The 23,405-nt window shown below is 37.6% G+C and overlaps 1 protein-coding gene across 2 annotated transcripts in view; it reads left to right on the top strand.

The window, feature by feature from the left end:
- Positions 1–20,613: 20,613 nt before the first annotated feature.
- Positions 20,614–23,405, top strand: part of LOC124551979 — a 200,257-nt gene continuing 197,465 nt past the window's right edge. The window contains exon 1 of one of the 2 annotated variants that reach the window (XM_047126482.1): positions 20,614–20,814. The gene's annotated coding sequence lies outside the window, so the exon portion shown is untranslated. Of the gene's footprint in view, positions 20,874–23,405 lie in introns of both variants that reach the window. The other variant, XM_047126483.1, reaches the window with a different exon arrangement.

Genomic DNA, 23,405 nt, shown 5'->3' with positions numbered 1-23,405 from the left:
AACTAGAATATAATTATCAATAACAAATGTCATTTTTCCACAACTACTTGTTCCCATTAGTGAGCATTAAGTATAATTTTTCTCAAGAATTCCTATGTGTGGTTCGCTATCTGTCATTTATTTTACGTAATTTTTATAAATATCAATGAGTAGATTAGTTAATTGAACGATAATTCATCTGTTCTGGAAAAATTAACTGTTCATATAGTAGATACTAATAGAAATGTTTCACTAGTTGGTTTTTAGTCTACTTATTTAGTTTCAAATATTACAACGAAAAATGGTAAATTACACACTAATGATAAAATTCCTATTGTCAGTATTTTTTGAAATTTTTGGAAATCTTTATACAATTGGTAAAACATGATACTAACATGAAACAAGATACTAGATGGAGTTGCTTTTGTATGTGATATAAAACTATTTGTAGGTAAAGGAGATTGTATAATTCCAATTTTAGTATTTTATAATCAAATTATGGTGGCTAATGAGAAGGCAATTGTTAATAGTTTTCCTAAACTAATTCTACTTAAGTTGATAAATATATAGTATAATCTAGCTGATAGAATGTTTGTTAAACATAATGATCATTTTGACAGAAATAGTGATATTATTTCTTCATTCAAGCCAAATTTTGAATTTTGAAGACCAAAGATTGATGAACTAAATTATTCTATAAATATTCCATTTTTTATACTATTCAAAATTTAACGATTACTAAATTTGAGGAAAATGATAATTCATGTATTTCTTTTTAATCAGTGGTGAAAAAATGCGAGAGTAGTAAATTTTACTCATGTCCCAGTAATGAAAAAACAGGAAATAATTTAAATCTCCCTAACAAAGAAACAAAAATTATTATTAACATTGGTGATGAATGGATTCATCCTAATTGTGCACAATTTTATATGACTTTATATGTTATTCACACAGAAGGAACGAAATTTTTGGTATACGATGGCAAATTTAATATTAAACTAATTGATAAGTATGTGTTAAAATCGGTAGATATTATTATATTTAAAAAAGGAAACAATATTTTATCCAGAAAAGAACACCCATTGATTTCCTCCTCACCTTTTATTCTATTAACTTTGTCTCTATCAATTGAATTAATGATGGAAAGATATATTCTAAACAATGATAAATTAATAACAACCAAAATGAAGTTCTTCATCCATTAGAATTATCTTACCTGTTTTTAAGGCTTCTAAAGAATTCATGTGGAAAGGAGGGTTAACAGTAATTTGCACTTGGCATTCATGATCATATCAAGAAGATCCTTTTCTCCAATAGGTTATTAATAATAAAAGTAAAATGCTTCCAGAACAAAGTACAATTGTTGTAAGAAATATGGAAATTCATGTTCCTGTTTTAAATACGAACCAAAATATTCACTTGAACTAGACGAAAAAAGATGGAAAATCCAAAAATTGCAATTTCTTTCTTTGAACTACAGTTGTTTGAATCTGATGGATTAAATGGAAAAAGAAATTTTGAACTAGATATTACTAATTATAATGATTGTGCTGAATTTGACATACCTTACTTTCTTTTCCTTGTTTTAGAAACCAATTGAAAAAATAATCCGTTAAATGAGTCTTTATTCGATCATGTTAAGTTACAAAACGTTTATATAAAAAGTGGAAGAAATGAAGTTTTTCGTCAATAATGATGGATTCTTGAAACCCCCAATTTGTCTGTTACATACTAATTATGCTTTTAGTGGTTTAAAAGCTTTAACTATTATATAACAATATTAATGTAAATCCATTCGGTTTTATTCCAAATTTTCTTATATATGATATCAATATGACTGAAACAATGAATGTTTTAGCTACTCAGAAAACAACTATGAAATTATTTACATTTCTAACGAATATATACTAAACGACACAATCAAATATATTATTATGAATGGTAAAAAGAATTAAACCCATGACTGACAATATAGAATTTTAACTGAAAATTTTAATTACATTAGTGAATAAAAAATTAAAACATTTTCAGTAAGACAGAAACGATAAAATTTGAAAAAAGTTTGTTTTGATTTTATTTATAAGTAAAATAATTATCTTCTCAAAATTAAAACATTTATCAAACATTATTTTGAGAACCTAGTTTTTTTATATATAAATAATAGTAAACCAACATGAACATAAATACAAGCATTGAAAATCTAGTAAGTGATCTTTACAGTTTTAGTAATTTTGGTGCAGTAGTGTTCCTAAGTTAGCAGTGCTAAACAAAAAGCTTTCACTATTTCATAGGATGAATTTTTGATAGCTAAATATGTTGAAAATTTTTATTACCTTTAGATGATATATATAAAGTTACACTTCCATACCATGATACAAAAATTTTTTCAGAGGGCGATGATAAATTAGAGAAAATTGTTGAAGTACATCTTTTTTATCGAGTTAAAAACGAAATAAAGTTGCCTTGAATTTGAATAAATCTTAATTTTTTTAATTTTTACGTTTAGTTTTTTGAATATTAAATTTTAATTCAATAGATTTATTTCTTTTATTAAACGATAATGTCGTTTGCAGTTATAGATAAATTTTTAAATGGGGAGAACACCGAAACTAAAATCTTGGTTTTAAACCTGAAAATTTTTAGAAAATTTGCTCTTTGGCCAGAAATCTCATAAATTTACTACCTGTGTCAAATGACCTCTGGGAATTTAGAAATTTGTCATCCGCCTCATGCCCTTCATCCAAATGAATCTCCCATTGAAGGATCTTCTCTTGCCTTTAGTATAGGTACAATGGTTGGTATGATGTATTCTAGAGCAACTTCACTTTCTTTCTATGATGCCTTGTAATGATCTCTAAGTGTAAGGGACTTCACGCTTGCTGTACTGCAGTAGTTCGAGTAATGAAGATTTTTGTGAGGTAAGTGATTTGTGATAGCTATAGGTTAATGTTATTCAGGGCCATTCTTTTGTAGGGATTATTGAAAGTCAGATTGCGTTGCGCTAAAAATATTGTGTGTGAGTTTAAGCACAGTCATGTATAATTGTTCAAAGGGGACGTTTCATATGTCGACCCTTAGCCGAGGATCCCTCACAGGAATCTTCTGATTTTTTTTTCTTGTTGTTTGTGTAATTAGTGTAGCTATTGTTTATTGCTAGCGCGTAATTGTAGAAAGAATCTCCTATGTAGTTGCTTTTTGTTTTGGCATGCATGTAGATTTGCACCAAGTATTTCGCAGCTGCGCTTGCAATTAACTAGATATTATTTTCAGCGCTATGTTAATGTGTTCTCTTATTTTCTGTGTTATTGTGTGAAATATTGTGACAATAATGGCGTGTGAAAAACGTAACACTAGGCTCCAAAGTAAACAGAGAAATGATAGTGACGACGAGCGTAACTTACCAGCACTGCTGTGTAATGAATTAACAGACATTCAAAGTAGCAATTTGGTAACTGTGCATAGGGAAATGGAGCGGGCGGCAAATAATGGTGTAGACAGTGAAACAGGTAGTGAACAGGGAAGCATTATCGATCGATCGGTCGGCAACAGGTCGCCTCAGGAATCGGGAATGACAGAACGCAATATTGCAAATACTGTAGACTCAGGTTTTGGGTTCTCACCATTTTCTCAAATGAGTCAAGCCACATTTTCCGCTTGTCAAAATGTGAATGTTGCCGGTGCAAATTCACTGCCGAAAAGCACTGAGGAACATGTTTCAAACACCAGTGCATTGTTATTACAATTAATGCAACAACTGGGACAAAAGCTTCAAAAGTTAGATACAATGGAACAAAATCAGAGACAAACACAGCAAAAGCTTCAAAAGTTAGATATAATGGAACAAAATCTTCAAAAGTTAGACACAATGGAACTAAATCTTCAAAAGTTAGACACAATGGAACAACACCAGAGACAAACACAGCAACAGTTAGGCGCAATGGAACAAAATCTTAACACCACGCTTGAACAAACACGTGAAGATTTAACTACTGAGTTACATAAATCGAATCGAAATGTCAAAAAGTCTGGAACGACGTAAAAACACAAATTTGTTAGCATTTTCAATCTATTTTTTCGTGTCATGAAAATGCATTACAGAATCACGAAGCAGCCATAAAATAACTGCAAATTATTGTTCATGAAAATCATGAGACCTTGCAAGCTAAAATTGACTCAGTTGCATCTACCGATTTGGTTAAGCAACTTGCAAAAAGTCAGGAAAACTTAATGGACACAGTAGAAAGGCACATGGAGGAAATTAGTTCATTATCAGAGAAAGTAGTTGAACTTTCGGATCAGCTAAATAATTTATCTGCGAAGGTAGATGATAATCTGAATGACACAAAACCGGTAGTCTTTAATGACACAGAAGAGTGCGAACAAATTAGGAAATTCAAACAAAATCAGAATCAAATTAATACGCAACACCAAAGAGAAATCCGGGAAGTACAAGACCAGTTGGCACAAGTAATACAAGAATTACATATTTCAGAGGACACTCGCGCCCCAATACGGGAAGAGGGACATAGAAATACGGAACAGCCACAAAATAATAACACAGTGCATTTCGGAAATTATGAACGATATTGGAAAGGTGCACCGAATTTTGAAATGGAACCGACGAAACGACGTAACAATGACCGACAAGCGACTCCCCGACATTATGATTTTGACTATAAGCTGTTCATTACTACACGTAAATTCAAAACATTTAAGAATTCTGGCAACGACATTCATCCACAAGCATGGCTCCATCAATTCTCTCATTGTTTTCCTCCCAACTGGTCGTTAGAACACAGATTAGAATTTATGTGTGGCTACTTAGAGAATGAACCAGCTGTAAGAATGCGATCGGCCATTCACGATTGTTACAGCGAAGGAGAACTTTATCATGCCTTCCACTCAGCATATTGGTCTCAAGCTACGCAAGACCGAGTAAAACATAGCATCATGATGATGAAACACTTTGAACAATCTGAATTTTCCAGTTTTGTCAAATATTTTGAAGACATGTTGCACAAGAATCAGTACCTGTCAAACCCATACAGCCCCTCAGAACTCATCCGCATTTGCTTAATCAAATTACCTGAACATTTACGATATATTATTTTGGCAGGACGTTGCAAGGACGACACTGAAGCTTTTCAGGGACTCTTACAAGAATTAGAAATTGACACTGATAATCGCGGAACGCGAAAACAGGAACACAAGAATTACAGGTCACATCCGTCGGAATTCCGCGATGAAAGAAATAATAACTGCACACGACAAGGCTATTCTCACAACACAAATCGTGACCAAAACAGACAGCACCCGTATGACAACCACTGGCAGAATAATCGTTACAGAGAAAGATCGCACTTCCGTAGTAATAAATATGACAGAGATAACCATAGAAACAGACAATATGGGAACAAAAACAATTATTATCAAGGGAGACAGAATAACTTCAAACGCAAGAGTTCAGTGCGCAGTTACAACTCAGGAAGAAATTCCCTACCACGTGACCGGCAAGAAAGAAACTATGGAATCCACCGACATGACGACAGACAATATAATCGTAACGACAGACCTGAACTGCATCAGAACTGGCGAGCTTCAAACAGGGCAGGGCCTTCTCGACAAGGTGAATTTGTAGAAGTTAGGTCTCCTAATCCCAATAACGACGCGCGCCAACAAAGAGACAGACAATGACTCGCACCGCAGGCAGCCACGTGCGTCGGCTGGCTCAGAGAAAATTAACATAGACGCTAACCTTGAGAAAAATTCCAGTATTCTTTACCGACGTATACCACATGATAATTGCGTTCAAGTTGAAAATCTGAGTACTATGAAGAGTAATGGATTGCACCACATTTCACATGTAAAACCGTTTATTGAAAGATAATCTGCTTTTTAACTTTGTCTTTGCCATATAACTTTTCACTTTACATTGCTAGTATGCTTTGTCAGACTTAGAATCTGTTAACATGCAACAATGTTTGAAGCTAAATATCCAGTCAAGAACCAAGAGAACTTATTTAAACAGAAATTACGAATGTATTGTTATTGCGAACAGACGACACAGTGTTATTGTGTGTGTACATTCTTGCTTGTTAGTTGCACGATTACCAGTACTGCTAATGAATTTTAATGCTATATTTTGGTTTACTTGAAAATACATTCTGAATTTAAAGTACTTTCAGTGAGATACCAAATGACATAGTTGTTAGTTTATGTGACAGCTACACGATTTTATCACGACGCTACTAATGAGTGGCAGTTTACAATGTTGCTTTTGCGGTGTTTCTGTTTTATATCTGCACAGTTTTCTGTTTTATTCTGGAAAGTAAAACATGTTTTAGCAGTACTTTTGTGGTATAGCTACAATGAGACAGCCTTTTCTGTAGCACAACAATACGTTACAGTACAGTACTTTCTTCATCACAACAATAAGCGTAATAACTACGATATCTATACAAAGCATTTCAAAAATGGCTCTGAGCACTATGGGACTCAACTGCTGTGGTCATAAGTCCCAAAGCATGTCACTTTTGTTTATCATGAGGTAAGTACATTGACTTCTGCAGAACTTACTTTCGGAGGACGATAACTGCCAGACTTCTACAGAGATTATATTACAACATGACGCACAGTTTAGCGCTACAGTACACGTATTTGAGTGATTAATTTCACACTTAAAACATTTATTTTTTGAGATATTTGAAGTACAATGATACAAGGGTTTTCCGTGATACATTTCATTCCATTGCTGTAACCTGTAAAACCTGAGGGTATAATTACATTAATCCTCAGGGGGTACACGCTTACTTTGTGTATCATGTGTTTGGCAAGCACAAGGAGCCCTAGCTAATATGGTATTTGCTTACACAACATTACACATCGGTACCATATTTCTCTAACACATAATTACACACCTATCTGATCATTTAACTGAGAGAGACAAACTTTTTTGCTACGGCAGTGACAGATGTTTACGTAATTACACCGTTGGATAACTTCACACTTACGAAATTGTATTTTGTCTGTACTTTGTGAACTGTTCATATTTTTTCAGACCCATTGTGATATTATGAGAGCTTTGAATGATACATTTGGTATGGGATCATGATTTTTAAAGTACGTGTGAGGTAGATGACACTTTCGACATGAGCAGAGAATTTTTTTAGGTTTTGGAATTATTGAAGGAAGCTACAACGATTTTGAGATTTGGCTGAGGTTTTAAGATGTTATGATGACGATGTGTATTACGCTGTTGCGGTATGTTTATGATCAATAAGCTGATGCTATATGAGGAATTTGATTATGCTACGTATTTATTATGATGAAATATTGAAGAAGTGTCGACGAATATGCATAAGTGTAATAAGGTAAGGAATAATGAGTACTGGTTAGGGACTCTGACTTGTGAAAAAGGATGTTGGAAACCAAGAATCGTACTTTAAGAGTTATGAAATGTGTGTACATGCGTGAATGTACCACAATGCCTATGAAAACTTTTTGGACACTGTTATATTCACAGCACTTTGTTTCTACAGATTTGTAACGCAAATTCTAGACCTGTGAAATTTTTTATATGAGACTGTCACTGTAGTGCAAACTGGTGTCATAAATATTTCCATAAGAAAGTTAAGTGACCACCTGCACGTAATGCATCGTGGGCAGCTGCGCACAGTCGCCTGGATAAAAGCCATTAGTGTGTGCCTTTTCAGAGGCACAAGTAAAAAAAAAAGGAGGGAGGCCATTATCCTCGCTATTGACATTCCTTTGTAGAAAGCATCGCAAATACGACACGCTCAAACTTGAAAACATATCATTATACTGTGGAGCTCTTAATTTATGATATTTACTAAAATGCCTAATGAAATGATGAGAAACATTCACGGCTATTGTCTTGCTAGTTGAGAGAAATGCCATATGGCTTGCTTTATGTATTTATTTACTCATTTTGTTTAATATCTAGTTTCTAGCTGCACTGCAGCATTGGTTAAAATAAAATTTAATAGATGTACTAATATAAATATTTTATGCCTACAGATCCAGTAAATAATTTTATGATCTATTAAAAAAAACGAAGGAACATAAAAAGACATTTCCCATCACAGGAATTGCATACGGAATTTTCTTTTCAACTACTTGGTAATTTCTTTTGTAGAAATAGTTGTGGTGCACCACTTTAATTTCATAGACATTAAGATGTAATTATACATTTCCTTTATCTGCATTGTTGTCTTTAGTGTACTATTTTTTCTGCTTGAGCTTTGTCATGTTTAGATATAAGTTATTGCATTTGCTGCTGCTGTTTGCCAGTCATAGTGCTACTAAATTTCACTTTACATTACTCTGTTAAGCCAGTTTTACTACTGATTTATTTTTCTTGTTGCTGCACATTGGCTCATATTAGTTGTAATTTTGCATTTTATCTGTTAATTTAGATTTACTGCTGCTTGCTGTGCACTCTGCATTTTTTTATCATTGCTGTTTGTGTTAATTGTTTTGTGCTGCTGCATTACCTCGTCCCTTAGTTTAGCATCTGAGCTTAAATTAGCTTAAGGTGGGGTAGGATAAGAGAACGTGTTGTGATGAATGGAAAGAAATGCATTGAGAACCTATAAGAAAATGGTCTGGCCAAAAAAGTATTTTGAAAGAGGATGTGAACAAAAAAGTAGGGTTTAGGGACAACAGGTTTAGGTAGGATTTTCTTGGAAATAGATGATGAGGTAAGATAATGGAAAATAAATAATGAGGTAAGAAATATGTGAACATATAAATACAGAAAGCATGCTTGGATAGGATTGTTTTGGTGCAAACAAATGTTGAAGTAAGAGGAAAGATCTATGGAATGAAGTTGTGGATTGGACTGCAGTACCAATTGCTACCCTGAAAACGAACCCTGTCCTTCCTTTTGTATTATTCCGCTATGTGTTTATGTATCCTTGTGTATTTGTCTTTTTCCTGTCTTTATGTGTTTAGCTAATAATATTTATCTTGTAGAATTTTTCAAATACTATGTTATTTTCTTTGTAAAGATGTTTAGACTTTATTTATTCCGTTTTGTTTTAATGCTCATGTGTGAAGATGATGTTTCAAAAGTTATTCTGATCTTTTATGTATGTACCCATGTCATAATTCCTGTAACACTGATGTATATGTTATTTCGATTCATTTGTAAAGCTTGTACTACAAATGTTATCTGTATTGTTATGTTCTTTAATGATGTATTTTGTACCTTTGTAATTGTATTCTTATGTTATAAAATTGTAATTGACACCAGTTCATCAAATTAAGTAACTTGTAAGTTACATTTCACTGCACACATTTCTGTTGGTCATAGTATATGGACAGTATGTGAGAAGTTGGGACTGTTGGTCCTTGCACATGTGTTAATAATTCAGCAAGGGACTGGATAACAGCATTGCTGGTTCTGAGGACAATTCCAAAAACTTTGTGAGTGCACAAGTGGTGGTTATGGACTTGCTATATTATCCGCAAGACTCTTCAATGGTGATTGTGCACCTGCACCGTCACAACAGATGGCTGCTGGCCATCTCTACAAGGACTACAGTGGGTCTGCATCTTTGATGACCCACCAATACCATTATTTCTACAAGGACTGCAGTGGGTCTGCACCTCTGGTGGCCCACCAATACCGTAATCTCTACCAGGACTACAGTGGGTCTGCTCTGTGATGACCTACCTACCAATATTCTTCAAAACGTCGAATGATTCTGCTGTGGGTTTGCTCTGTTGTGGCCCATTACCTGTCAGCATGTCAAGGGTCACCACTGTCTTTCCGTTGGAAGGACAACACTACTTCTTCAAGACTGCATGGAAATCCACTACTTCTGTGTGCATTGTCTTTTACTGCTCAGACTTTGAGAAAAGAAATGGCAGTTTTACTGTGATAAATGATCACGACTGCCTTTATGGACTGTGAGAAAATTTTAGCTTTTGAACAACATTGTATTAATAAGTGTGTGCATTTGATATCTTTCTTACTGTAATTATGAAAATTTTTTTCAAATCTGTATTGGCCAGTGCACAAAACAATTTGTAAAATTTTTTGTGGGCGGCATGGGGGCAATGTAAGTAGGCTGTTTATGTTTTCTTATTGGCAACGTTACGTACCGCTCTGTATGAAAATCACTGGCTGTGCTGTGTGCAGTGTGTGGCTAGTTTGCATTGTTGTCTGCCATTGTAGTGTTGGGCAGCGGCAGCTGGATGTGAGCAGCGCGTAGCATTGCGCAGTTGGAGGTGAGCCGCCAGCAGTGGTCGATGTGGGGAGAGAGATGGCGGAGTTTTGAAATTTGTAAGACTGGGTGTTATGAACTGCTATGTATAATATGAGTTTTCAACACTATTAAGGTAAATACATTGTTTGTTCTCTACTAAAATCTTTCATTTGCTAACTATGCCTATCAGTATCCAGAATGAGATTTTCACTCTGCAGCGGAGTGTGCGCTGATATGAAACTTCCTGGCAGATTAAAACTGTGTGCCCGACCAAGACTCGAACTCGGGACCTTTGCCTTTCGCGGGCAAGTGCTCTACCATCTGAGCTACCGAAGCACGACTCACGCCCGGTACTCACAGCTTTACTTCTGCCAGTACCTCGTCTCCTACCTTCCAAACTTTACAGAAGCTCTCCTGCGAACCTTGCAGAACTAGCACTCCTGAAAGAAAGGATATTGCGGAGACATGGCTTAGCCACAGCCTGGGGAATGTTTCCAGAATGAGATTTTCACTCTGCAGCGGAGTGTGCGCTGATATGAAACTTCCTGGCAGATTAAAACTGTGTGCCCGACCAAGGCTCGAACTCGGGACCTTTGCCTTTCGCGGGCAAGTGCTCTACCATCTGAGCTACCGAAGCACGACTCACGCCCGGTACTCACAGCTTTACTTCTGCCAGTACCTCGTCTCCTACCTTCCAAACTTCACAGAAGCTCTCCTGCGAACCTTGCAGAACTAGCACTCCTGAAAGAAAGGATATTGCGGAGACATGGCTTAGCCACAGCCTGGGGAATGTTTCCAGAATGAGATTTTCACTCTGCAGCGGAGTGTGCGCTGATATGAAACTTCCTGGCAGATTAAAACTGTGTGCCCGACCAAGACTCGAACTCGGGACCTTTGCCTTTCGCGGGCAAGTGCTCTACCATCTGAGCTACCGAAGCACGACTCACGCCCGGTACTCACAGCTTTACTTCTGCCAGTACCTCGTCTCCTACCTTCCAAACTTTACAGAAGCTCTCCTGCGAACCTTGCAGAACTAGCACTCCTGAAAGAAAGGATATTGCGGAGACATGGCTTAGCCACAGCCTGGGGAATGTTTCCAGAATGAGATTTTCACTCTGCAGCGGAGTGTGCGCTGATATGAAACTTCCTGGCAGATTAAAACTGTGTGCCCGACCAAGACTCGAACTCGGGACCTTTGCCTTTCGCGGGCAAGTGCTCTACCATCTGAGCTACCGAAGCACGACTCACGCCCGGTACTCACAGCTTTACTTCTGCCAGTACCTCCTTTCATTCAGGAGTGCTAGTTCTGCAAGGTTCGCAGGAGAGCTTCTGTAAAGTTTGGAAGGTAGGAGACGAGGTACTGGCAGAAGTAAAGCTGTGAGTACCGGGCGTGAGTCGTGCTTCAGTAGCTCAGATGGTAGAGCACTTGCCCGCGAAAGGCAAAGGTCCCGAGTTCGAGTCTCGGTCGGGCACACAGTTTTAATCTGCCAGGAAGTTTCATGCCTATCAGTAGCTAGTGCCTTCCGTAGTTTGAATCTTTTATTTAGCTGGCAGTAGTGGCGCTCGCTGTATTGCAGTAGTTCGAGTAACGAAGATTTTTGTGAGGTAAGTGATTTGTGATAGGTATAGGTTAATGTTAGTCAGGGCCATTCTTTTGTAGGGATTATTGAAAGTTAGATTGCGTTGCGCTAAAAATATTGTGTGTCAGTTTAAGCACAGTCATGTACAATTGTTCAAAGGGGACATTTCAGATGTAAGTCAGAACAATGGACTCGAAATGGCGTCATGAATTATTTTTCAATGAGCCCCCCATTACACATCAAGTTATTGGAGTTAAAATGATATAAAATAGAGAAGCAAAATACCTTAATGAGGGGGCAATCGCAGTTGATTAGAGATTGGGTTTAACTTACAGATTTCTGGCGACAGGCAGGTCATGCTATTGCTCATTGTTCATTTCTCTAGTATCAGCTACCGCACTTAGTAAAATTCTGTGGAAACCTGTGAAGTAATTATGTCTGGCTGGGAAGGACCTTTTTTGACAGTTAACGTAGAACACTTATTTTACACTTTGTGATAGTTCGGTGAAATGGACGTGTATTTCACAACCTCCTACTAGTCATTGCAGATGTATGACGCATTTTTCGAAATGGGAAATCAGCATACATTGCATCATTTAGATTGCCATCGATAAAATGGGGGCCAATTATTGTTCCTCCCATAATGCTGCACCATCCATTAACCCCCCAAGATCGCTGATGTTCCACTTGTCGCAGCCATCATGGATTTTCTGTTGCCCAGTAGTGCATATTATGCCGGTTTACGTTACCACTGTTGGTGAATGACGCTTCGTCGCTAAAGAGAACACATGCAAAAAATCTGTCATCGCCCTGTAATTTCTCTTTTAGCCAGTGGCAGAACTGTACACGACGTTCAAAGTCGTCACCATGCAATTCCTGGTGCATAAAAATATGGTATGGGTGCAATCAATATTGATGTAGCATTCTCAACGTCGACGTTTTTGAGATCCCGATTCTGGTGCAATTTGTCTGCTACTGGTGTGCGAATTAGCCACGACAGCTGCTAAACCACCTACTTGGGCTTCAGCATTTGTTGCAGGTCGTGGTTGACGTTTGATATGTGGTTGAACACTTCCTGTTGCCTTAAATAACGTAACAGTCCGGCGAACGGTCCGGACACTTGGATGATGTCGTCTAGGATACCGAGCAGCATACCTAGCACACGCCCATTGGGCATTTTGATCACAATAGCCATACATCAACACGATATCAACCTTTTCCGCCATTGGTAAATGGTCCATTTTAACACGGGTAATGTATCACGAAGCAAATACCGTCTGCACTGGCGGAATGTTTCTTGATACCATGTACTTATATGTTTCTGACTATTACAGCGCCATCTATCTATCACAAAGTGAAAAAAGTGGTCCAACTAAAACATTCATATTTCTTTATGTACTACACAAATATGTAATAAAAATGAGGGTTCCTATTTTTAAAAAACGCAGTTGATATCCATTTGACCTATGGCAGCGCCATCTAGCAGGCCAACCATAGCGCCATCTGGTTTCCCCCTTCAAGCTAGACAAGCTTCGTTCTTCGTAGTTTTTTCGTTTGACGCTTATTTCGTGAGATATTTGGCCCAGTTATGATCAATGGACCACCCTGTGTATTGACAATACTGAGAATATTTTGAGGTCCATCAATAAGGTCGATCAATACTACTCATCAATACAGGGTGATAATAATTAAAGTTAAACTTTAAAGTCGCTGTAGTAATAACTCCACTGGTCAACATGATGTCAAATTGCAGCGGAGTATCATTGGAGAATGGGGAAAACGTATGGCAGAAGGATAAAAAGTGTGAAAATTGATCAATAGATTGTGCTATATATGTCAGAATACGTAAATGTAAACATCTGTCATGCACACGACCCATTGAAGTTGGTATAAACACGCTGGATACATGGCTTTTCCTGGTTTTGCATCTGTGACTTCCGCCATGTATGTCTGAATGTAGGATCGCGCCCTGCTTGCAAAGATGTATCTCAAGAATGATGACAAAGCACACGTCGCTCTACAGAAGTTCCGTACACTGAAGGGTTTGAAAAAGGCTTTCGACTAATGACTGCTGTGGGTGTGGAGAAAATGATTCGTTGATGTGCAACCTGATAGAGGGAGGAAACGAATTGATTCGATGTCAGTGGAAGCAGTGGCCACAGCAACGCAGGAGGAGACGAGTGGTGGTGAGCAAACGTGTAGTGCATGGAGAATTACCCAAACATTGGACATAACTGTGAACACGGTGCCTAAAATCCTATGGAACAGCCTTCTTTGTTATCCATTCAAAATTACCCATATGCACAAGATGCTTCCTGTTCACCTGCCAGCATGAGAGACCTTTGCTTTAGATTTTCTCACTTGCATGGAAGTGGACAGTTATTGACTATGGAAGATTTTGTGAACAGACAAAGCCCACTTCCATGTGACATGATATATCAATACACAGTATTGTAGAATATGGGCAATGGAAAATCCACACGCAGATCAACCAGTACCACTTCATCCTGAAAAGGTCACTAGGTGGTGAGGATTTATGGCATCATCTATCATAGGGCCATATTTTTTCGAAGAGGCAAGTGCTTCCGGCCCCAGTTCTGTTACCTGTATGGTCACTGGTAAGCACTATGAATGTCTTTTGTTCAACTACGTTATTCCATCTCTCTAACAGTGTGGATGTGTGGATGGGATCATTTTTCTGCAAGATGCCGCACCTCTGAATATTGCAAATCCAGTTAAGCAACTGCTGAAACGCCATTTCGGAAATGCTAGAAGTATCAGCCGCCATTTCTCCACATCCTGACCATCCTGATCACTTGATCTTAATCCGTGTGACTCCTGGCTGTGGGGCTATCTGAAAGATGTTGTGTTCAGTGTTCCGATTCCAAACTTATCTGCATTGAAGCCACACATTGCGCGAATGTGTCCCTTGAAACACTTCAGTCAGTTGTAGAACATGCTGTTTCTAGATTTCAACTTCTTGTAGAAAATGCTGGACAGCGGTATAGGTAACATGTTTCGCGCCAGTCACATGGAAATTAATAATCCAATTTTATTTTGATTAATGCTTTTAATGCGGTTTTTGGTCTCAGGACAATTAAGAACCGGTGTGATTGATACTTTTTATGCAGTTTTTGGCAACAGGACATTTAAAATCCGATGTGATTGATGCTTTTTATGCAGTTTCTGGCCTTAGGACAATTAAAAACCGATGTGAGTGATGCTTTTAATGCGATTGTTGGCCTCAGGACAATTAAAAACCGATTTTTCCCATCCAATTAGGGTGACCAGACGTCTGGATTAATCCGGACATGACCTCCTTTTAGCTCTTTGTCCGGGGTCCGGGCGGATTTTTACAGTGCCCGACTTTTTTGCAAACTTTAGCGTAATACAGTTAAATTTACAATTCGTCCCGTTCCATTGCTCTTTTCTTAAATACTTTAACTATGGGCACAGCCTTTGTGATAAACACGCAAGAAGGCAGTGTTAGTAGGTGACTCCAGGATCGTCGATGTTATCGTTGATCGATCTATAAGCAAATGCAAATATTGATTATTTAAAATTTTCGTTTCGTATCCTCGCTTTGTATTGGCTTGGCTTCCTGTAGTGTATGTGTGATTTGTGAGTCTAAATTTTAACCGAGCGAGATACGTAAAATATTTGGCTATGCATAAACGAAAGTGTCACCACAATCAATATTTTTAATTTAAAATAAAAAATATTGCTCTGGGAATCACCACCTCACCACCAGTAACAATTAACTACTAGTTTTACCGGTAATTCCCGGCAGTCACGTGACTTGTCCAAAGCTGATGGGTGGTATCCTCATCTGCAGTTGACCCTTTTGATTTGTCCTCTTTTTTCTTCCCTTGTCCTCCTTTTTGAAGCTATTTGTCCTCCTTTTTAAACAATTGCATTTGGTCACCCTACATCCGATATGATATGACTTTGCCATGGTGGATGGGCTTATGTTGATTAATACCTAACAGTATCACACCTGTACACCCATACACACTTTTTAAACTACAGCTTAACGTCAACCCTACACCTTAGACGTTGTTGTATGATTCATTACTTATTTGTAGTCAACCACTATTAAATTATGATGCTTAAAGCGCCATCTATTACCACATTTTGTAACTATTTTCTTCTGCCGTACGTTTTACCCCTTCTCTGATAATATTCCGTTGCAATTTGACGTCTTTCTGACCAGTGGTGTTATTTCTACAGCTGTTTTGAAGTTTAAATTTAATTATAATCGCCCTGTGTTTCTAGTATAGACAATACAACAATACGCGCTCCCAGACGATCAATATATTGGCGGTTTGACAATATTATTAAACGTGTGAGGTCCCCTGTATGCACGCATAGAGTAAATTTCTCTGGAGTGAGCACTGCGTTCTGCGCATGTTGTCAACATTAAACCTGGATTGTCACGTGTTTTCGGGACTTCGCTGTGCATGTGTGCTTTCCGCAGAGTTTGAAGTTTATAATATCAAGAGTTTTTGTTATGTTTTCACCGTTTGTTGACAGTGTAATAGCGATGGTGAATTACTGTTGTTGCTACAGATGCGAAGAAATGTCGTCATACATTAGTCATAGATAGTAATGTCTTCACTTCAAGGTATAGATAATAAAACAGTTCTGTGTTCCGGATAAGTGCTATCATTGTACATTAAAATAATTGAATCTGAATCTAAAAGCGACCGCTTTTTATTCCTTAAATTATTCATCGTTTGATTTAATTAAATTAATTGGTTGTTTCTTATTCAAACGGTACTTAATTTTATTTCTTATGGTACTGAGGTAATTGGGAGTATTAGTTTGATATTGTAGAGCAATTTTTAGTGTCTTATTTTCGTTTATAGGAATGGATTTGTCTGTTGCAATGAATCTTGATGATTTAAAAGAAGCTATGGGGAAAGACATGTTGACCACAATTTGTTCCTTGCAAATGTGTAGCCTTATTGCTGAATATGTCCGATGTCGTGAGTGCGGCGAACATATGCGCCTCACCGGTGTATCATTTCGCCATACTCACGACTTATTTGTATGGAGGTGCAGCAGAGACCGGTTGTGGCGATCTATTAGGAGGGGAACGTGGTTCGAGAAATCTACTCTCGCCCTGAGAGACATAATGAAAATATCACTTACTGTTGGTGTTCAAGATATCCTGTGTGGCTCTGTGTGCATGAATGTCGTGTGAGTAAGCATACGGTAATGGACTGGTACTCGTTTTGTAGGGAAGTTTGTGGGGAATATATGAAATATAGGGGGCCATTGAGGGTGGGGTGTTGGGGGGTGTTATGGTCGAAATCGACGAGTCGCATTTTGGGAAAAGGAAGTACAACAGGGGGAACCTCCGGTGGGCTTATGGGTGTGGAGGGCAGTAGTTTCAGGTCAGCATTGTGACTGTGTAGTGTTCAGAGCAATACCAAATAGAAGTAAGGAAGTTTTGGTTAGGTTAATTGAAGATCAGGTTCCAGAGGGTTCTATTGTTATATCAGATGGGTTTTCTTCATATAGAGATTTAGGGGATAGGGGTTATCAACATCTTGTAGTAAACCACAACATTGAATTTAGATCATTATCCACAGGCGCCTGCACTAACAGTATTGTGGGGTACTGGTCAGCGGTGAAATCTCTTATAGGGAAAGGGAAACGTCAGATTTCGATACTTCAAAGCCACCAAGATGGGTATTCGTGGAGACAATGTATTCTGCGGACATATTGCCAGTTTAAATGTTTTATTAAACATGTTGGCAAAATGTATCGTCCCAAACATCTCAGCTAATTTCACAGCGGGGAGGGGGGGGGGGGGAGTGGAGTTAGTGAATGAGTGTGTGTGTGTGTGTGTGTGTGTGTGTGTGTGTGTGTGTGTCGGAGAGGGAGAGAGAGAGGTTTCGTAATGTTGCGTTTGTTGAGAGTGTAGGTATGTGGTTTTACTGTCTTTATAGGCGAGCTTCGGTTATTCTTCGATATTTCCGTGTGGTAAGTTCACTTTTCCATTTGCTTCTTTCACTGTATTTCACTATTTTGACACATTTCACTGTTTTATTCCACCAACATGTGTATTTTCGTGTTGTGAGTATGTAATAGAAATGTCTCAGATGTCGATCTTCTTTCGTTTCCCAGCTCTAATATCAGTACAACATTTTCGAATGTGTACTTGCTATATTAAAGGCGAAACCCCCGACACAACTGAAATTTGTATCCCGTCCTTCACTTCGCCTTTACACTGACACTGTATATGTCAATTGGCGAGCAAGATGCAAATGTTGCGCATAGCCACATAGCTCAAGTAACGAATGGGATGCTATTAGCGTCCCATAGTGAAGTACAGGATACAAATTGTACATGTGTCGTCTTCTTGTCTCCGTGTAGTTCAGTTGAGGTACAGGTTGCAAATGTAACGTACGTCTACTTCCACTTTTAGTTACCAGTGTACATATATAGAGGTTAGCAGAAATCTGGTATACATATATTACATACCTAGGTCCTTCTGTCATCAGTAGTACTGATATGTACATAAGAAAAGACTCTTAGTAATTGCGGAGACGAAATAAACAACACATCTACAATCTGTATTCTGTGTTCCATTTAGGGTTTACCTAAGCGGAGGATACATCGTACAAGTGAAGAGCAGGCAGTAATGCTAGTGAAAAGGAAGAAATCGACTTAGACAAACTCGTATTCCGTACTGTACTTAAGAAACACAATTCGAATGAGCTTTTATTTTGTGTCCGGTGTTTCATTTACGGTCTAGTGAAGCGGGGGATACATAGTTCAAGTGAACAACAGGACAGCAATGCTAGTTAAAACTAAGAAATCGAAGTACGCTTAACTTGTATCCGTAACTGCACTTAAGCAATACAGTTCTAAAGTGTTTCGAAATACCACTGACATACATGTAACGTGATGTATGCTTTGCTAGTAATATATTTCATTCATTTCTTTCCATTGTATTTTGCGGAGAAATACTAAGATACAAACACGCGATATCGTTGACACGAAAATACTATTGGCCCTTAAATATGTGAAGTACAGTTTTTCTCTCTTGGATTCCTTTGTTTCTGAACATTCTTCCAAGCTCTTTCATGTTTGTAATACATGCTCTCTGGCCAATTCTGACGTCATTGGTCAAAGCTGACGGGTTGTATCCCCTGCTAAACTTGACCCGTAACTTTTCATGGGTACTTTGTTTAAAAATTTCGAGGCGCATTATAATTAATGCCTGAGTCTGTAGACCTATTTTTCTAAGATTTTATGACTATATAATAGATATTACGGCTCGTACAAAAGCTTACAAACAGTCGCTTCCTCTCGTAAATTTGCCAGTGGAACAGGAAAGGGAATGGTTAGTTGTTTCAGCAAATACTATCCTCCATGCATTTATTAGTGACTTGTCGGTTATGTATATAAATTTGAAAGATGGGAGACAGATAAGTTCAATAGAGTGGGAGTCTGTAATTGTCTTCGTATAATATGTGTCCAAACATTTTTGTTTACTATAAAGCTACAGTAGGAGACCATGTCAAGTGTGTCTAGGACATGGAGAGTGATTATGTGTGATTTATATTTTAGTTTCCCGAACAACGAGTAAAGATGTGGCTCCAGAAAATAAGAAGGAGTAATTTCGTCCCCACAAAATATTCCAAAGTATGTTCAAAACACTTTGAAGAGGAATGTTTAGACAGAGAAAAATTTGGATGTGTGTGGCAGAAGATAGATGCTATACCAACTATTTTTAATTTTCCACAACACCTACTACCAATTTCTGTATTCAGCTTACATACATTTTCTACACAAATCAAATAAACACAATAGTGTAGCTAATCAAAGTGCACATTCATCTTCTTTGGTGTATTTTGCCTTCAATTTATTTTCTTCACCATTTGATTAAGAAGCGTAAAATATTAGTAAACACGTCCCCAAACTCTTTCATTTATGTCACTTTCCACTTCCCGTAATGGTGATATATGGGGTGACTGTTACATGACCAACTGTATTTGCTTTACAGTACATTTATTCTCCGATCGCCTTGTTTCCTCCTTCTTACTCAGTCTATTATTTATTTAATAAACTGGGAGCAAGTACGTAAAATGCGTTTTAGATCGCAAAAATGAGAAAGTAAATACGCAGAAATAGCAGAAAAAAAGGACTAATTAGTAGGGATATAATCATTAATGTGTGGCAAATTCGGTGTTTTTCGGACACTTGCGGAAACTGCTTGTGACTGGTTCTAGTGCGCATTCATTCATGTGATTCTAAAATCAGTCGCTAGACTGAAATACTAGCGTACTGTCACGTCGTTTTGCAAGACTATCACTGCAAAAATGTACGTCAGGCTCTGTAATACTATAAAGTGCCGTTTCATATCGAGAACTACCAAAAATCGAGTGCATCTGAACTGTGACACCTATCGCAATGAAGCATAATGCAAAATCACTTGCCCTAACTAAGAAATCGAAGTACGCTTAACTTGTATCCGTAACTGCACTTAAGCTTGTTTATTCCCGGTATCAAATGGATACTGTTAAAATGTCTGCTCAACATATATAAATAATCCACGACACGTACGAAAAGAATCCTTCTGTACTAGGGATGTAGTGACATTCTAAATATACGGACAAACACACGACGTCCAGAAAACACGTGACCATGCCGGCAATGCAAGCCGGCGATGTATGTTGACAACACAGAATCTGTTCTGCCCATGTGAATACTCACTCCAGAGATATTTGCTCTATGTATGCACGCCTGTATTCGGATTGTGTCAACTTTGGCTACGCGCGACATCTATGATTTCGTGTGTTATCATTGGTCGATGCGAAAGATGGGATGTATGATGTCAATTTAAATGTTAGAAATTGCGGTTTTTGTATTTGAACTTGGTTGGAAATGTTCCGTTTCTATATTTAAATACAATTGTATCAAAAACTGTTGATTCAGGCAGCTGTTGTCATGTAAAGCTTGATGGGAGTCACCATTGAAGCACATTGGTCTATTGCGAATTTTGATAGGTACTTCGCTAATTATCTTCGGCTGTGTGACTTTTTGTTGCTGCACTGCAGATTAACAGGCATGTATTGAGTTGTAATTTCTCCCCTATTTGTAAAAGCGGGGTGCTCTTTTGCATAAAAAATTGAGCACTTGCAAGTAACCAGACGGTCACAAATGCAGAAACATATCGTACACTATGTAGGATGTGAAAGTTACAGAATTTTTATGTTAATCACTCGTAAGCTTGTATATGCGAATGTTTATCGAAACATAAAATATTTGCTGCCAGCTCTAATTTATTTACTTCTAGTGAAATGTTTGCAGTTTAATACCGCTTTGAAAAAAGATTTCAGATAAATTAGTTTATGGAAATTCACTAGCAATTTATTAGTTAACAACGTTGCTGACGGATTTAACCGGGCAGGACATGGAGTGTGTTTACTAACATTCGCAGTTAATGGAATCTAAAACTCTGTTGCAAAACTCCTTGTCTTGAGTTTTAGATGTATGCACTGAGGATACATTCTTCTATTATCGCCAGGCGGTCGCTTCTGCGCTCCCCAGACAATTGTCTACATAAGGCTTGTCATCTTTTATGTTAATAAGTGATTTTTAGGCACGTTTTTGGTGTTTTATTCTCCCCCAACAGGGAAATATTTATTTGTTCAGGAGCCTCAAATTCAGATAGAAAATAGATAGAGACAAAGTTGATGGGCTCAAGAACCCATGGTCAAAATCTTTTTAAACTACCTGTTCGCATGATTAGTGTTTCCACAGTAAAATGCTGTTATGATTTTACGTGTGCAGTAAGCTGGTGCAAAAGAGATTTTTTTTCATGTGTTAGCAAATTTTATTCTCTTGGACAATATTGAGTCGTCTGTTTATTCATTAATCCATCCAGAGATCATCTCGAGTGTTCTAGGATTTGTCATTATAGTACAATGAAAATAAAATGCTCATCGTATACACACACATTGAATAAACAAGTATGTTTTTATGAGGTGGTTGGCCATGGCCTTGGTGTAGGAGCACCCTGGCATTTGTGTGAAATGATTTAGGAAGACCTTAATTAGAATGGCATGACAGAATCTCCGTCCTCCCGAATGTGAGATCAGTGTCACAACTGCACATCATTCAGTTGGTCGCCATTGAGTTGTGTTCCTTGATTTATACACAATTTGATCCAGATAACTTGCAAAACGTACTTTTGTATTGCATCACTGCACACGCTAAGGACTCCTGCAACTGACTCTTGGACCACAAACATGGTACTATTCTTGCACTCCCTCCCAGGAAACTGACTCCAGGCCTATAAGTGTACAACTATGCCCCATGCTCATCTACATATCCTCCCCTCATTCCACGTGAAAAGCTGAGTCAGTATTCCCCCATTGGGAGTGAGATTCTGAGCTTGGGAGAAAGACAAGATATTACTGTAATGGACTATAGTTATCAATTGGCACATGATTTTCTTGTAAAAGCATTACATTGTGATACTGTATGGCAGAGTGACAGGGTGTTGTATTTGTCACCTTTCATTATTAACCACTACTCTCAGTAAATCTGTAATTGTGTAATATGCATTATTTATGGAGAAAGTTTTAGCTGCATTTTTGAACAGATCTGTTGTTGTAATTCTTTTCCTCTCCTTGGCCAATTTGTTATACAATTTTATTCCATGGCAAAAAATGCTGTTTTGATTCCCCCCCCCCCCCCCCTCCCCTTGGTAAATTCAAGTCAGAACTAGCTGTATCTCCATAATTATCTATAAAGCTATTAGTGGAGTATTTTGTAGGCCTATTGTCTTTCTGATGTCCATGACAGGTTGGTAGATGTACTGGCTTGGTGCAGTAAGTAAAGGATACCCAGTTCTTTAAGGGGACCAGACCCTACCTATCTAACCCATGTTAATTTAGGCAAGTATTTGACCCATTTCTGAAAAAAATTATGTGGTGCAGGACCTTAATATTTTTACTATATGTTACATGATGCTAATAGAGTCAAATGTACTAAAATCTATTTTATCAGTTTTATAGTTTTTAAGAAATACTTCTTTAAAATTTATTAACAAAAATATTAAGTTTTTTTGTGCAGAAAATATTTTTTGTGAACTTCCTAAATTGGGAATATTAATGAATGTAGGACCACAGGTGGCTTTTTATGTTATGTAGAGTTTCTGAAAATTTCATTCATTTATCTATGATATATGATATATTCTGATATAATGGGGCATATGTACTGGAAATTTTAGTTTGCAAGAAATTGAGGGTCGATAGAAGCGTCCGATCCGACGCGTCGGCTTTGACCCGTGACGTAAGGGTGTTGTTGTGTGTGACGTCATGTAGGGGATATAAAGATCTAAAATAAGTGCAGAAAAGTGGACGTGGCACATAAACACTCGTGGTAGGAAAATGCTCTTTAAATGCTATAAAAATTGTTTTTCAGCAAAATCCTTTTCAGAGTACTTAAATAAAACCTTAATCTGTCAAAATATGATGGAAACAGAAAATCAATTTTTTTTTTTTTTTTTTACCTGTACCTCGGTGTGGTCCCCTTAAGTAGTTCTTTAAATGAGTCCAACTACTACTTCTAGTTATTATTCTTATGGCTC

This window comes from Schistocerca americana, chromosome 1 (assembly GCF_021461395.2).
Source record: "Schistocerca americana isolate TAMUIC-IGC-003095 chromosome 1, iqSchAmer2.1, whole genome shotgun sequence".
Taxonomy (NCBI): Eukaryota; Metazoa; Arthropoda; class Insecta; order Orthoptera; family Acrididae; genus Schistocerca; species Schistocerca americana.
Note: the sequence above shows the minus strand (reverse complement) of the source record. Positions and strands in the feature narration are given on the sequence as shown.